Source organism: Neofelis nebulosa, chromosome 8, assembly GCF_028018385.1.
Source record: "Neofelis nebulosa isolate mNeoNeb1 chromosome 8, mNeoNeb1.pri, whole genome shotgun sequence".
NCBI lineage: Eukaryota > Metazoa > Chordata > Mammalia > Carnivora > Felidae > Neofelis > Neofelis nebulosa.
Genome location: NC_080789.1, coordinates 92593816 through 92610028, shown reverse-complemented (window position 1 = coordinate 92610028; position 16213 = coordinate 92593816). Strand labels below are relative to the sequence as shown.

The window sequence follows — 16213 nt, the reverse complement described above, 5'->3', positions numbered from 1 at the left end:
ATAGCAGCACTCTCAACAATCGCCAAATTATGGAAAGAGCCTAAATGTCCATCAACTGATGAATGGATAAAGAAATTGTGGTTTATATACACAATGGAATACTACGTGGCAATGAGAAAGAATGAAATATGGCCTTTTGTAGCAACGTGGATGGAACTGGAGAGTGTGATGCTAAGTGAAATAAGCCATACAGAGAAAGACAGATACCATATGGTTTCACTATTATGTGGATCCTGAGAAACTTAACAGAAACCCATGGGGGAGGGGAAGGAAAAAAAAAAAAAGAGGTTAGAGTGGGAGAGAGCCAAAGCATAAGAGACTGTTAAAAACTGAGAACAAACTGAGGGTTGATGGGGGGGTGGGAGGGAGGGGAGGGTGGGTGATGGGTATTGAGGAGGGCACCTTTTGGGGTGAGCACTGGGTGTTGTATGGAAACCAATTTGACAATAAATTTCATATATTAAAAAAAAAGAAATGTTTTAAAATAAAACATTAAAACATAAAGGGGGAGGTGAACAAAGTCTTCTAAGACCTAGAACTATAGCTTTATCAAAGTCTAAATAAATTAGATGCTGTCTGTTGAACTAATACTTTAAAAATATTTGTATTCTGATGAGCACGGAGTGATATATGGAAGTGTTGAATCACTATGTTGTACACCTGAAACTAATATAACTCTGCATATTAACTGTACTGGAATAAAAATTGATAAAAATAAATGATCAACCAAAGGAAAAAATGTTCTGTACTCTATAGAAGAAAATTATAGACAAGCTGAGGTACATTAATTGGTGCTTATGATTAGCATTTTTATCCACAGTAAAATTTTATATTATTTTCCAACTTTGGATTTCTCCTTTAAAATCTCTGTTAAGATATTGCCATGCGGGGCCAATATCTTAATATAACAGACTCGATGTGCATCTGTACATATATAATGGAGATAATATTTTCTCAAACAATTTAATCTCTTTTAAACCACACAATTTTTGCCATTAGTACATGCCCTGAGACTTTATCACCTCAGGCAAGAAGAGAGTAGGTACCTTCTAGAATTGAGAGGCCCATTGGTAGGAAAGAGGGAAGATATGACACAGGAGAATTCTTCATTGAAGAGGGACAGCAAACCACCAAAAAGAGAGAATGGGTCTAGGAATGAACTGCTACTGAGATCCTATGAGGGGACCTACACCTCCTTGGCCTTTGTGAGAAGATAGAGGCCCCAGTAAGAACTGTGTCCCATCTAATTGGTTTAATAGTGCCCCCTCCCAAAGATGTGTACAAGTCCTAACCCACTAGAACCTATAAATGTGAAGGATCTTTGCAGATGTAATTAAATTAAAGATCTTGACTGGAGATTTTTCTGGATTAGGATGGGCCCTAAATCCAATACCAAATCCTTAGAGGAAAAGGGAAGGGGAAACAGAGGCTGAGGTACAGAGGAAAGAAGGTGATGGGAAGATAGAGGCAGACTGGCGTTATACAACCCCTGCCAAGGAACGCCAAGGGTTGGTGGCAGCCATGGGAAGTGAGGAGAGAGCCATAGAACAGATTCTCTCTCAGAGCTTCCAGAGAAAACCAGCCCTGCTGACAACTTGATTTCAGACTTCTGGCCTCCACAACTGGAAAAGAATCAATTTCTGTTGTTTCAAGCCACTGAATTTGTGATAATTTGCCACAGGAACCCCAAGAAACTCATATGCCCAGCTTCTGATAGTGGGCTCTGGGAAAAGTGCATCTCACAGGGGTTCCAGGGCAATATGAGAATAGCAATGTCAGCGTCACGTAGTTTGGAAGGGAAAGGCCCAGAAATAAGACCCCCAAGTCTCTCCTGGCTCACTTTCAGAGACTGTTTTCTGAGTTTCTGACCTGTTCCAGGTGAGATAGCTGAGAACAGGAGGCCTTATCACAGAGGTCCCACGGTGAGGGGGACTGTGACTCTAGTGACGGTCACAGCAGAGATGACAGGGGCAGGTGGATGGTAGACGTAGACACTGGGACAGAGGTTGGGTGGGAATGGAGGATATTACCAGACACACTAAATGTGCTGAGAGAACAGCCCAGGGATTCCACGAGTATGGACCTGTTAGAGTGCATTTAGACAGAACACTCTGAGGTGGGAGAGTAGAAGAACCTATAAATGTGAAGACTGAAGCAAAACTTTAAAAGCTCAGACAAGCAGAAGGCAGGAGAGAAATACAAGAGACTGGACATCACTTCCCCCGTATGAACTTCTTCATGTGCCCAAATTTCACTTGGAGGAAGAGGAGAACCTTGCAAAGAGAAATTGCTCGAATAACTAGTTTGAACTGCAGTAGGAGTTTGCCTGCAATGGATGATTGTACTCGAGAAGAGGGTTGGTGAGCATGCATGGGAACATTTAAGACTTTTCTTGTCATTAGATGACGGGGATGTAGGCGGGTGGAACTGAGGACTTTGAAATTACATCAAGTAGATACTTTTTGAAAAGCTGTACTAGGGTGCACGTAGTATGTGTAAAAGTTGACCTTGCTACACATAGAAGAGGCAAAAAAAGATCAGTGCTTACAGACTTTGAATAGTTTTGTCATAATACAATCCACTGTGATTTTTATCATCTAAGTTAGATCTAATTTAATTTATTTGCACATCTGTCTGCCTGTGAAAGAGTCAGCTTTTGACAATGAATTTCTGATGCAACTGTATCTATTTCAGCTTCAGTCCTACCATCAAAGGCCAGGAGAAGCCTGCCTCTTCTGAGGGCTTTGTTTTATCAGTCTGGGTGGCTGGCTTTGATTTGGCTTTGTCATCTTGCCATGAAGCTCACAAGTGACTCTCATTAAGAGTTCTGCTGATGCTAATTTATAGATCAGCAAGTTTGGAGGACTGTTTTTAATGTATTCACTTTATTTTGAAGCTTTGCATCTTTTCAACCTCTCAAGGGTCAGGTCTGTTTTGCAGACAGCTAGAACAAGAGTATGGAAGTAATCATCTGTAAAATGAGGGTCTCCCATCCAGATCCTCTCCTCAGCACACTGGCCTGAAGAATCTATCTGTCTTCACTCTTTGCTTTGTTTGGCTATCCAGTGACTCTTTAGGTGTGGTCTATCAAGTGGTGAAGGTTTCAGGCGCTGCAAATCTTTCTGACCTCTGCTTGCCTTCAAATGCAATGACTGATTTGTTAGGGTAGGAGGTGAAGTTCAATAAATGAATGTAAAGCCCCCAAGCGGCTAGTGGTTTGGAAATTCTTGGGCTCCTCGGGTGCATTTCCGGGATCTCCCATTGCCACTAGATGTCCCTGTGTGGCTTTTCTTTTGGACATCGGTGCTGTGTGCCTGCAAGTTATTTCTGCCCTGCTGCATGGCAGGAGAGCGTTCTACAGTCTCCGAAGAGCCAGTTTACAGTTGAGTGTTATCCAGGCTGGCACCCGACACACCTTACTCTCATACTCTGATTTCAAACATAAGGGCATGGCAAAGGGGAAAATCACTCCGAGATTGTGAAGAAATCAGGACCCTCTCTACAGAGGTCCCTGGGTCCTTTCCAACTCTCAGTCATTAAACTTCCCTGCCTGTCAGCCCACTCTCAGTACCCTGAACCAAAGCTTTTCAAACTATCATGAAGAACTAGCTCTTAAAAATATGTTTTTATGCTTCTGATCTCTCTCTCATAGACCAATACATAGTCTCACTGGTGCCCAGCCAGCTTGCCCCTCACATCACATGTAACTCAACAGGCGAGTTTGGTAACATCCAAACTGGGTATTCCCTGTTTAAGGAAATGAGTTCACTGATTATGTGCTTGGATGTGCCATTGTACTGCAGCGTAAGCTGACTATAAGTGTTTTCTCGTGCGAACTCTCAGTTTCTGTATTTCTGCTGTCATTGACTGGCAACAGTTTGCAGAGCAGCATTGGTCTGAGGACCACATTTGGAGTGGCACTGGTCTAGTGTTACCCTAAGGCTTAGTTCTACATCCTTGAATTAAAACCAATGGGCCATTAGGAAATGGGGAACTAAAGGCAGCTTTGGAAAACTTGAATGGAGACTCATGCCATGTGTGGAGGGTGTGGTCTCTGTCTTTTCAGGGCACCTGCTCTAGGTCAGATATGGATCTTCCACTGAGCTCCTGCACTGCATCTCAAATTATGGATACTTTTTTTAAAGTTTTTTTTAATTTATTTATTATGAGAGAGAGAGAGAGAGAGAGAGAGAGAGAGAGAGAGATCAGGGGAAGGGCAGAGAGAGAGGGAGAGAGAAAGTCCCAAGCAGGCTCCACACTGGCAGGGCTTGGACTCATGAACTGACAGATCTTAACCTGAGTTGAAATCAAGAGTCATATGCTGAACCAATTGAGAGACCCAGGCGCCCCTCAAATTATGGCTCCTTTAAACAGAAACAATGGGTGACCCTTGGAAGCAACAACAGTGGAGAGGGAATGAGAGTTCTTACAGCTTCTGAACCTTCTTGCAGAAATTAAGTGAGCCTTGTAAGGGCTCACCTGCACTTTAGAAAAGAAATAAAGGTGGGGTAGGGATCGTAAATACCATGTACTTGGATTCATTTTAATAATTACCCATAGTGAAGCCTAGGTGATAGATAGTGTGATGGCTTACCCAGCAACCGGCTCCAATTACAGAAATAGGGGAAGAGAGTTTTAGCTTCACAAACGGGAAAGAAATAGTTTGTTTACTCAATGTACCAACAGTTTGTGTCCCAACAATCATTTATTAAGCCAGCTATGCGTAATGCAAAAGCACAATTTGCCTTAAAGACAAAGTCGAGGATGGTGGTTAAGTTTCCTGTTAGTTCACAGAATATCATTTAAACCAGGCAGTAATTGAATTAAAATAATAAAGCAATGTTTTTTTTTCTTTTATAATTCCATAGGTTAGATCAAGTCCACCGGCAGAAAACATTGATTTCTCTATTACACCCCATTTTGATCGAAGGTTTCCCTGCCCTTTCTCAGGAGAGCCGCTGGAGGCACAGGGTTTCTCTGAATTTCCTTGCTCTGATCAGGACAGCAATATGACCCGAGACCCTCATGGCAGTGGCCAGACGAGAGGTAGGATTCCAGACAAAGGGAATTGTGGAAGAAGGGTTTCATAAGCTGTTTCTTTGAAGTTTGAAGTATAAAGCCATGTTCAATGAGGAGGGTTGGGGTTTGTGCAGTACAATCTTCTAGTGGTGGCCTGGAGCTAGGCATGGGATGTCTCACAGACGATGCAGAGTGGGGAGTACCAGAAACTCTGAATCAGGTACTACCGAGAGGAAGTGCGTAGAAGAGTGAGAGGAAGCTGCACAAGTGGAAAAAGAAGAGGAAAGAAATGCGCAGGTGAGAAAAGAAATTGAGGGGCAATATACACAGGTCCATCAACTAGGGACTGAAATTCCACGGGGTAAGGCTCATGTTTATATGTTTGCCTTTATGTGGCAAGGGCTCCAAAAGAGGGGCCCTAAATATGTCCTTCCAGAATGATGCCTCTTGTGAGGGCCGACCTCTGCAGCATCTTCCTTGGAAAATATAACACAGGCAGGGACACAAACAGGTTTCGTTGAGCCTGAAGCATATGTACTTTGCGGGTACCTCAGAGAAAAAACAAATTTAAAAATATATAAAATTAGGTATAAAAGTAAGTATTTATTGAGATGAGAAAATAAAAACAAAACAAAATATCCATCTTAAGGAGCTAACGAGTACCACAAAATACAGAAAACATAACCATTTTTAATCGCCAGCCATCTTCGTGTCATTTTTTTCTACATATTTTCATTGCATCTTCTTTGAGTGCCTCTTCCTTTCATGTGATCGGGTTGAGGATCAGTTACCTCAAAATATGGCACCTTGGCATATGGAGTATTTTTTTTAAATTTTTTAATGTTTGTTTATTTTTGAGAGAGAGAGAGAGAGAGGCAGAAAGAGATGGAGACACAGAATCTGAAGCAAGCTCCAGGCTCTGAGCTGTCAGCACAGATCCGGATGCAGGGCTGGAACTCATGAACTGCGAGATCCAGACCTGAGCTGAAGTCAGATGCCTAACCGACTGAGCCAACCCAGGCACCCCAGCATATGGAGTATTTTAAGGTGAAAAACTTTGAAAAAATAGCAGAAGCAAGAATGTCAATCTGACCTTCCCAGCCCTTCTCTCCTGAAACAGGTCATACAACCCTTGTGAAAGAGGTGCCCTCCCAACACCTGGAGGAAAGACGTGTCCTTATCTCTGAAGACAAAAGGATGCCAAGGAGAACTTCACAAACCACTTTGTTAAGTTTTGCCAGCACACTGCACTTATCCCATACTCCTTAACTTATCATATTTCTATACAACTGCTCACCCCTTATCAAACCTAGCATAAAATATTCTGATCTAACCATCTCTTGAGGTTTCCATTCCCTAACGAAGGCTCCTGTGTCAGGCAAAACTCATATTAAATACATTTGTGTGCTCTTCTGCTGTTTATCTGTCATTGTCAATTTAATTTTCAAACCCCGTCGGGGCCCGCAAGAGGGTGGAAGAATAGTTTTTCCTCCCCTACACACGTTTAGTCAAAAAATTTAAACACGTACTGATACTATGAGAGAAATTTTAGTTTTATAATGTGTTATCAGTTAATATCATGCAAACTTTTGGGATTGTTGACAAATTTAGGAACATTTCCATCAGATTTCTTCATACATGAATGGTTGGAAAGATTTCTACAGACCAGGCTCTGGTTGCATGTGTTTCAACCTGATTTCTCTCCCTGTATTTATGTGATTTGGGTGGTTAACACAATAATATATGTTCGAATCATAATATAAACTCTTGGCGGTCACTTGTGTTCTTACCAGGTGAGTCAGCACAGTGGCCAAGATGAATATTCCTACAAGCCATTACTACACATGGATGCTTAGCAATAACTTAACCTTGCCCAGAAATGACTACAAGCAATTATCTGTCTCTTCCCCATCTCTATCTTTATCTTTATTTAGCTGTATCTATTATATAATTATTTGTATCTATTATGTAATTATATCTAGTCAGATGGATGGATGGAGAGATAGATAAATAGAGAGAAATTGATATTTATCCATATCCAACTAAAATCTTTTTTTTTAATGTTTATTTATTTTTGAGAGGAAGCACAAGTGGGAAAGGGACAGAGAGAGAGAGACAGAGAGAGATAGAGAAGATCTGAAGTGGGCTCTGCGCTGACAGCAGAGGGCCTGATGTGGGGCTTGAATTCACCCACCACGAGATCATGACCTGAACAGAAATGGGTCTTCGTTGTAACCGACTGGGCCACCCAAGCATCTCCAACCTAAAATCTTTTTTTTGTTTTTAATTTTTTTTAATGTTTATTTATTTTGACAGAGACAGAGAGAGAGCATGAGAGGCAGAGGGGCAGAGAGAGAAGGAGACACAGAATCCAAAGCAGGCTCCAGGCTCCGAGCTGTCAGCACAGAGCCCGACATGGGGCTCGAACTCACGGAGTGCAAGATCATGACCTGAGCAGAAGTCAGCGGCTTAACTGACTCAGCCACCCAGGCACCCCTCCCACCTAAAATCTTTTTAGTGTATTCCCAGTTCAACTTCCCCTTAACCAAGTATCAAAAATGCTCTGAGCTGTTGTAATGTCACTCAACATGAGCTGAAGTTTTCTGAAGGGTGTGTCAGGGTGAAAATAGACAGTGAGTGGTCTCAACTCATTCCTGTTTACACACATTAGTTTTGCAAATTTTATAAAGACATATAATCATGTGAACACACTGCTGGGGCTCTTTCCAGACCTTTTGAAGACACCTGTGCAAATGAAGGGGTCTTCATGCTTAAAGTTCAATTGCTTCAGAGTAAGTTGGTGAGAAGAGACAGGAGCAGGAGAGTGTGTCCCCAAAAATGTGGGAAATAAAGAGGAATGTCCCCTGTCATGTGCACTGTCAACACTAGATTCTTGGAGTTTCCTTCCTGTTTTCTTTTCCTGTCAGGGCAAGAAAAACCTGCAGTGAGAGGCTGTCCACACAAGAGCAGTGACTCTCAGATATTACCACAGCAGCAAAGGTGAAAACCAACAGATTTGGAGTACACTTTCATCAAACCTGAGGCCTGGAGGAACAGCAGGTAACAGTTGATGCTCGTAATGAAAAAGCTTATAAACCTTTGGCAATCACCTGGATTTGAGAGACATGGTTTGAGGAAAGAAAGGAGGCTGATATTTCAGAGAATATGCTAATTGGGGCTCAGCCTGTTATACTTCCATTACCCACATCCTTATGTTTTTCTTCCCTTGGTCAGTGGCCCCAAAATATCTGCTACACTTAAACATTTGTAATGCATTTAAGCCACTAGGATATTGTTATCAGTTGACACGCAACTCAAACCCAATCCAACCTGACGGTATAGTTCTTTTATTGTCGGTTTTGTTTGACAATCTACTACATTAATAGACCGCATTTATCCAGCTTATAAACATTTAGGTTGCTTCCTAACTTGTGCTGTGAACATCCAGATACATATGTCCCTGGGCTAACATACAAGATATTCTCTGGGAGACATACCTAGAAGACAAATTATTGGGCTGTAGAACATGTACATCTCCAATTTTACTTGGTAATTACAAACTGTTTTTCCAACCTCATGGCCTCATGAAACACTTCCACCAACAGTATATGAGACCTCCTTTTGCCCTACATCTTTATCAACACTTGGTAATGTCATACTTTTTAATATTTCTCAAATTTATGAATGGTTAATGGTATCTCTCTGTGGCTTTAGTTTGCCTTTTTGTCTATTGTGGCAAGCAACTTTTCATACATCTTTGACTCTTGGAGTTTTGTCTTTTTGCAAGTGCTTATTCAGCTCTTTTGACGATTTTTCTACTGACTTATCTGCCCTTTCTTTATTGATTCATAAAACTTCTTTATATTTTCTGAAAACTAGCTCATACCAGTTTCATATGCAGTAAATATTTTCTGATAAGCTTATCTTTTTCTTCTCTTTGAGGTGTCTTTTGATAAACACAAATATTTAACGTTAGTGTAATTGAATTAAAATATCTTTTCTTTTTCTGTTTTGGTGTTTTCTGGCTAAAATGAATGACAATACTCTGAGTTTATAAAAATATTTCCCTGTATTTCTAAAATATTTGTAGTTTTATCTTTTTATAGGCCATAATTCACAGGGGGAAGTGACATTTGAAAATATAGTATGAGACAATCTTGAAAAAGAAGAACAAACTGGAGGTATCACAATCCCAGATATCAAGATATACTACAAAGCTGTAGTAACCAAAACAGTATGGTATGGGCACAAAAATAGACACATAGATCAGTGGAACAGATTAGAGATTCCAGAAGTAAATCCATGATTAATAGTCAATTAATCTTTAATAAAGGAGGCAAGAATATGCAATGGGGAAAAAAATCTCTTCAGCAAGCAGTGTTAGGAAACCTGGACAGCTACATGCAAAGAAATGAAACTGGACCACTTTCTTACATCATACACAAAAATAAACTCAAAATGGATTCAAGACCTAGATGTGATACTTGAAGCCATAAAAATTCTAGAAGACAGCACAGGCAGTAATTTCTCTGACATCAGCCATATCAACATTTTTTTCTAGATATGTCTCCTGAGGCAAAGGAAACAAAAGCAAAACAAACAAACAAAACTACTGAGACTACATCAAATTAAAAAGGTTCTGCACAGCAAAGGAAACAATCAACAACATTAAAAGACAACTTACTGAATGGGAGAAGATCTTTACAAATGATTTAACTGATAAAAGGCTAATATCTATATCTATATATAGATATTTATATTTATATATATATATACATACATACACACATATATATAACTAATAAAACTCAACACTCAAAAAATGAATAACCCAATTAAAAATGGGCAGAAAACATGAATAGACATACCTCCAAAAAAGGCATCCAGATGGCCAACAGACACATGAACAGATGCTCAACATTGCTCATCATCGGGAAAATGCAAATTAAAACCACAAGGAGATATCTCTTCACATCTGTCAGAGTGGCTAAAATCAAAAACACAAGGAACAAGTGTTGGTGAGAATGGGGAGAAAGCAGAAACCTCGTGCACTGTTAGTGGGAATGCAAACTGGTGGAGCCATTGTGGAAAACAGTATGGAGGTTCCTCAAAAAGTTAAAAATAAAAATATCCTACTACCCAGTAATCACAGTACTGGGTATTTACCCCACAAATACAAAAATGCAACTAATTCAAAGGGATATATTCACCCCTATGTTTATAATAGCACTTTTTACAATAGCCAAATTATGGACACAGCCCAAGTGTCCACCGATAGATGAAGGGATAAACAAGAGGTGATTTATATTTATATATAAATATCTATTAAATGGAATAGGACTCAACCATAAAAATGAAATCTTGCCATTCACAACAACATAGATGGATCTAGTGAGTAAAATGCTTAGTGAAATAGAGGAAGACAAATACTATATGATCTCACTCATATGTGGAATTTAAGAAACAAAACAAATGAACAAAAGAAAAATAGACAAAAAAATTGACTCTTAACTATAGAGAACAAAGAGATGGTAACCACAGGGGACGTATGTGGAGGGATGGATGAAATAGGTGAAGGGGATTAAGAGTACACTTATGATGAGCACTGAGTAATGTATAGAATTATTGACTCACTATATTGTGCACTTGAAACTAACATGGCATTGTATATTTACTATACTGGAATTAAAATTTTTAAAAATATTAAACATAGTAATTAAGCAGAAGATAAAACTGAAAAGAGAATCGGATTGATAAAACACATAAAGTCATCTATAGAATAAATTTAATAAACATACACCTAAAAAGGGGCTACATCTAAGACTGAAACTATAAAACTAAGGAGAAAACATAGAGGTAAATCTTTTTGACCTTGGTTTTGGCAATAGTTTCTTAGGTATGACACCAAAAGTGCAAGCAACAAAAGAAAAAATAAAGTGATCTTCCTCAAAATTAAAAACATTTGTACATCAAGGAATATTGATGGAGTGAAAAGACAACCCACAGATTGGGAGAAAATATTTGTGAATTATATAACTGACAAGGGTCTAGTATCCAGAATACATAAAAACAATCCAATTTAAAAATGGGTGAAGAGGGGCGCCTGGGTGGCTCAGTCGGTTAAGCGGCCGACTTTGGCTCAGGTCATGATCTTGCGGTCCGTGAGTTCAAGCCCCGCGTCGGGCTCTGTGCTGACAGCTCAGAGCCTGGAGCCTGTTTCAGATTCTGTGTCTCCCTCTCTCTCTGACCTTCCCCCGTTCATGCTCTGTCTCTCTCTGTCTCAAAAATAAATAAACGTTAAAAAAAAAAATTAAAAAAAAAATGGGTGAAGAACCTAAACAGACATTTCCTCAAAGATGTATACAAAATGGCCAAGCATGTGAAAAGATACTCAACATCATTAGCCATTAGGGAAGTGCAAATCAAAACCACAGTGAGATATCATTTCACATCCACCAGGAAGACCATAATTAAAACAATAATAATAAGTTGTGGAAACATTGGAACCCTCATACAAGTTGTTAAAAATGTACATTGGTGCAGCCAGTTTGGAAAATGCTTTGGTAGTTCCTCAGAGAGGCAAACATAAAATTACCTTATGACCCAACATTTCTACTCTTAGCTATATACTCAAAAGAACTGAAAACAGACATTCAGCAAGTACTTGTACACATATGTTCATAGTAGCACAATTTGCAATAACCAGAAGGAGAAAACACGCTAAAAGTCTGTAAAGGGATGAGTAGATAGGCAAAATATGATACATACATACAAAGGAATTGTTCAGCCATAAAGAGGAATGCGGTGCTGACATATGCTACAACATGGATGAACCTTGAAAACATGCTAAGTGAAACTAGCCAGACGCAAAAAGCCACATATTGCATACTTCCATGTATATGAAATAAGCAGAATAAGTAAATCCATAGAGTCAGAAAGCAGAGAGGTGGTTTCCATGGGATGGGCTGGGGGGCAGAAATAGAGGGCGATTGCTTATTGAGTATGAGATTTTCTTTGGGGGTGATGAAAATGTTTTAGAACTTACTAAAGGTGGTGATTGTACAACGTTGTAAAAAAAAAAAAGAAAATATCGTACAAGGTAGGAAATCCCACTTTCTCATTACCATTCATTGAAATTCCATCATTTCCCATTTAAATGAAATAAACCTGCTCTTCTCTCTCCCTAGTCCCTTCTCTCCTCTTATTCCTGTGCTTTTATGTTTATAGCTGAGGGCCTAGTTGATATTACTGCCACAGTTCTCTTTTCAAACCTGTAATAGTCGGGTCAAGGAGAGAATTTCAAAGCATGTACAATTAAATCTGAAGGCCTATAGTATGCATTGTGAAAGAACCTGGGTCATATATGGTTTTATAAATTTAAAACTTACAATTAAAAATTAACACTAAAAATTAAAAGATAAAATGATATATTTTTAAATTTTGGACATTTGAAGTAAAATACATTAGAAAATTAAGGCAGGTTCATAATATTTGTATTACCATTTAACCCAATTAAAAAATATTTTGACTAGAAAAACATTGAGAATGCAATTCACATTTTCCTCCCTGTTTCATAATCTCCCTCTTATCACAAGTATATCACATCTCTTTCTATGAGTGTCTTTCCACTTTCTGAATACCCTTCACTACCTCACCCTCTAGAGGTCTCTTTGAAAAAGACTTGCCATTTTTTTTTCCTGCAGTTGATGCTTTGACATATACAAAAGTTTACTATATATACAGTATAGTATATATAGTATAGTTAACTATACTATAATGCTATATACTATAGTATATACAATACTATAATATATACTATAATACTATGTACTATAGTATACAATACTACAATTGTAGTATACAATACTACAATATATACTATATACTATACTATACATATATATACTATATATATACAATTATATATGTTATACTATATATATATATGTATATATATATATATACATATATATATATAAATAATTTTTTTGGATATTTTTATATCAACATATGTGAAGTTTCCATATATGTGTATGTGCTTCCCTGACCTCTCTATATTCATTTCCATTAGTCTATGTGTCTACTCCAGCATCAACAGCACAGTATTTTAATTAAAATAGCTGTGTAATGTCCCTCCCCCTCATCCTGCCCACAGCACTACATTAAAATTTGGGATAGGGTTACATTAAATCTATAGGTCACTAGAAGACCTGTTGGAAGATTGACATTTGTACATAATTGAATCTTCTAATTCACGGTCACAAATATCTCTCCATATACTTATACGCACTATGAAATCTCTCACAAATAGTTCAATTTCTCTATAGAATTTTGTGCATCCTTGGTTAGATTTATAAGTAGTTCTTATTATTTTTGATGTTATTTAAATAGGACCTTTTTCTAATTTTTTTCCTGTTTGCTGCAGTGGTATAGAAATGTAATGGAGTTTTATATATCATTCTATATCCAGTACACTTACTCAAATCTCTTAATATGATAGATTCTTTTGGATTCTCCATTTATTTGTGACTTCTAAGCTTTTCTTGATTAGTCTAACAGATATTTGTATGTGTTTTTTGTTGTTGTTTATTTGTCTTTTAAGGAACCAACTTTCTCTGTTGTTGATCTCTTCTATTCTATGTGTGTTTTCTATTTTATTGATTTCTGCTGTTTGCTAATCTATTTCCTTTCTTCTACTTTCTTTGGATTTATTATGGATTTTATTTTTGCCTTTTTTATACATTTAAAAATTATTCTACTTTTTAGATGGATGCTAGACTCAATAATTTTTATTCTTTCCGTTTTTTAATATAAATATTTAAGACTGTAAGTTTCCTAAAAGTACAGATTTAGCTGCATCCCACAAATTTGGCATGTAGGATTTTTATCATTCAGTCAAAATGTTCTCATTTTTTTTTCCAACTCTTCTTTGACCCATAGATTATATTTAATACTAAATGTGTGAGTTTATTCCCTCTTTTTTGCTTGTTTGCTTCATTGTTACTTCTAGTTTCTGACTTAAATTCATGAGGCAAGAAGATATGCCATGTATGATTTCAGTCCTTTGAAATTTGTTTAAACGTTTTTTATGGCCCATCATATAGTCAATGTTGCAAATATTCCGTGTATTTAAAAAAAACTTATTTTGCAATTGATGGATATAATGTTCTCTATGTGTCAAAGTTTAATTATGCTGTAAAATTTTTGTCTGATTTTTTAATGTCAATTATGAGCAAACTTGAAATCTTCCACTATGATCGCAGAGCTATTCATTTCTCCTTCCAGTTCAGTGTTGTGTCAGGTAGTTTGAGGTCATGATTTAAGCAGATACAAAATTATATATGCAAATATATGCATATATATTTGAGTTGTAACTTTTGTCCCTCTTTCTCCCAAGAAATTCTTTCAGCCTTAAAATCTGTTTTGCATGATAATTAATATAGCTACACTAGCATCCTTTTAGTTAATGTTTGCACAGTGTTTTTCCTATCTTTTTACTTTCAACTTGTCTGAATTATTACAATAATTAACAGCATATATTAGATTATTTTTTAAAATTCAATCTGACAATCCTCATCTTTTTACAGGAGCATTTGGTTTCTTTTTAGTCTATTCACTGCTGATATATTTGTGTTTATCCCTAATCTTCTATTTTTCTTTTTTATAATTAATCATTTATTCTTTTCCCAGAACTAGTTTAGAAGCTATATATTCTGTTTATATATTTTTTAATGTTTTTTTTTTTTTTTGAGAGAGAGAGAGGCAGAGAGAGGGAGACATAGAATGTGAAGCAGGCTCCAGGCTCTGAGCTGTCAGCACAGAGCCCGACGCAGGGCTAAAACACACTTACCCCAAGATTATGACCTGAGCCCAAGTCAGACGCTTAACTGACTGAGCCACCCAGGCACCCCATTCTGTTTATATTTTTAAATGTTATTCTTAAATTACTACAGGCATCCTTAACTGATCAAGTCCAAATTTAGCCAATACTTTTAACCTTCTCTGAGATGTTTTAGAGATCATTAAAATTTTGCTTGATTTATTTCTTTCCATACATTTATGCTATTGTCCTTGTTTATTTTAATTTTTAAATTGTAGAGATATTACTACTATTGTATTCAGTCAGTGATCTAGCTTTACATCTTCATATGCCACTTTATTTGCTCCTTATGTCTGTGTATATAGAACTGTCAACTAGGATTACTTTCCTTTGGTTTGAGGTACATCTTATAGACTTGTTTTTAGCATGGATATGTTGGTGGCAGTTTTAGTTTTTGAAAAATGTCTTTATTCCACCTTTATTCTTGAAAGACATTTTGATGAGTATAGAACTATAGTGTGATAAATGCTTTTCAATAAGCACATTCCAACTATCATTCTATTTCTTTTTCACTTCCTTTAGCACTGTTGAGATGAAAGCTACCAGTCTAAATGCTCTTCCTTTAAAGTTAATCTTTGCCTCTGACTACTTTTACAATCTTTTATTTCGGCATTTGGCAATTTTACTATGAGTATTTTCCTCTACTTTGAATTTATTGAGATTCTTGTATTTGTGGTTTGGTATATTTCATTTGTTTTAGAAAATTCTTAGCTAATAAATTACCTTTTTTTTTGTTCTCCTTTCCCTACTTCTGAAATTCTGATTTAATATGTCAGATCATCTCACTCTCTCTTTCACATTTTTCATATTTTCTAATTCTTTGTAAATTTGTGCTACATTCTGGATAATTGCTTTTGATCTCTGCCTAATTCACAAATTCTCTTTTTAGCTGAGTCTAATCTACTCAAAACCCCATATAATCCACTCTAAAGTCTATATGTATTCACTTTAAAATTTTGAGTGTAGTATTTCTCATTTTCAGAAGTTCTTTTTTGTGTGCAAATTTACTTGGTCATTCTTTAAAGTTTTATATTCTCTGAACACAATGTTAAATTTATCTCTTATTTTTAAACCAACTAGACATTAGTATTTTATATTCTGTGTTTGTAATGTAAACACTTAAAGTCTTTGTGGATATGATTTCTCTTTCTGAGTTCATGTTTATGATGTCTAGTTTTCATGAATAGTTTACAAAGAAAATGTGAACTGCTTTTTTAAAAGAAATGTATTGGGGTGCCTGGGTGGCTCAGTTGGTTAAGCATCTGACTTCAGCTCAGGTCATGATCTCTAGGTTTGTAAGTTCAAGCCCTGCTT

At 37.2% G+C, this 16213-nt stretch overlaps 1 long non-coding RNA gene across 1 annotated transcript in view; it reads left to right on the top strand.

Moving 5' to 3' along the window:
• Positions 1-2218: 2218 nt before the first annotated feature.
• LOC131519928 (uncharacterized) overlaps positions 2219-16213 on the top strand; it is a 67583-nt gene continuing 53588 nt past the window's right edge. Inside the window, exon 1 of the long non-coding RNA XR_009265880.1 lies at positions 2219-8079. This is a non-coding gene — a long non-coding RNA (uncharacterized LOC131519928). The remainder of the gene's footprint in view (positions 8080-16213) is intronic.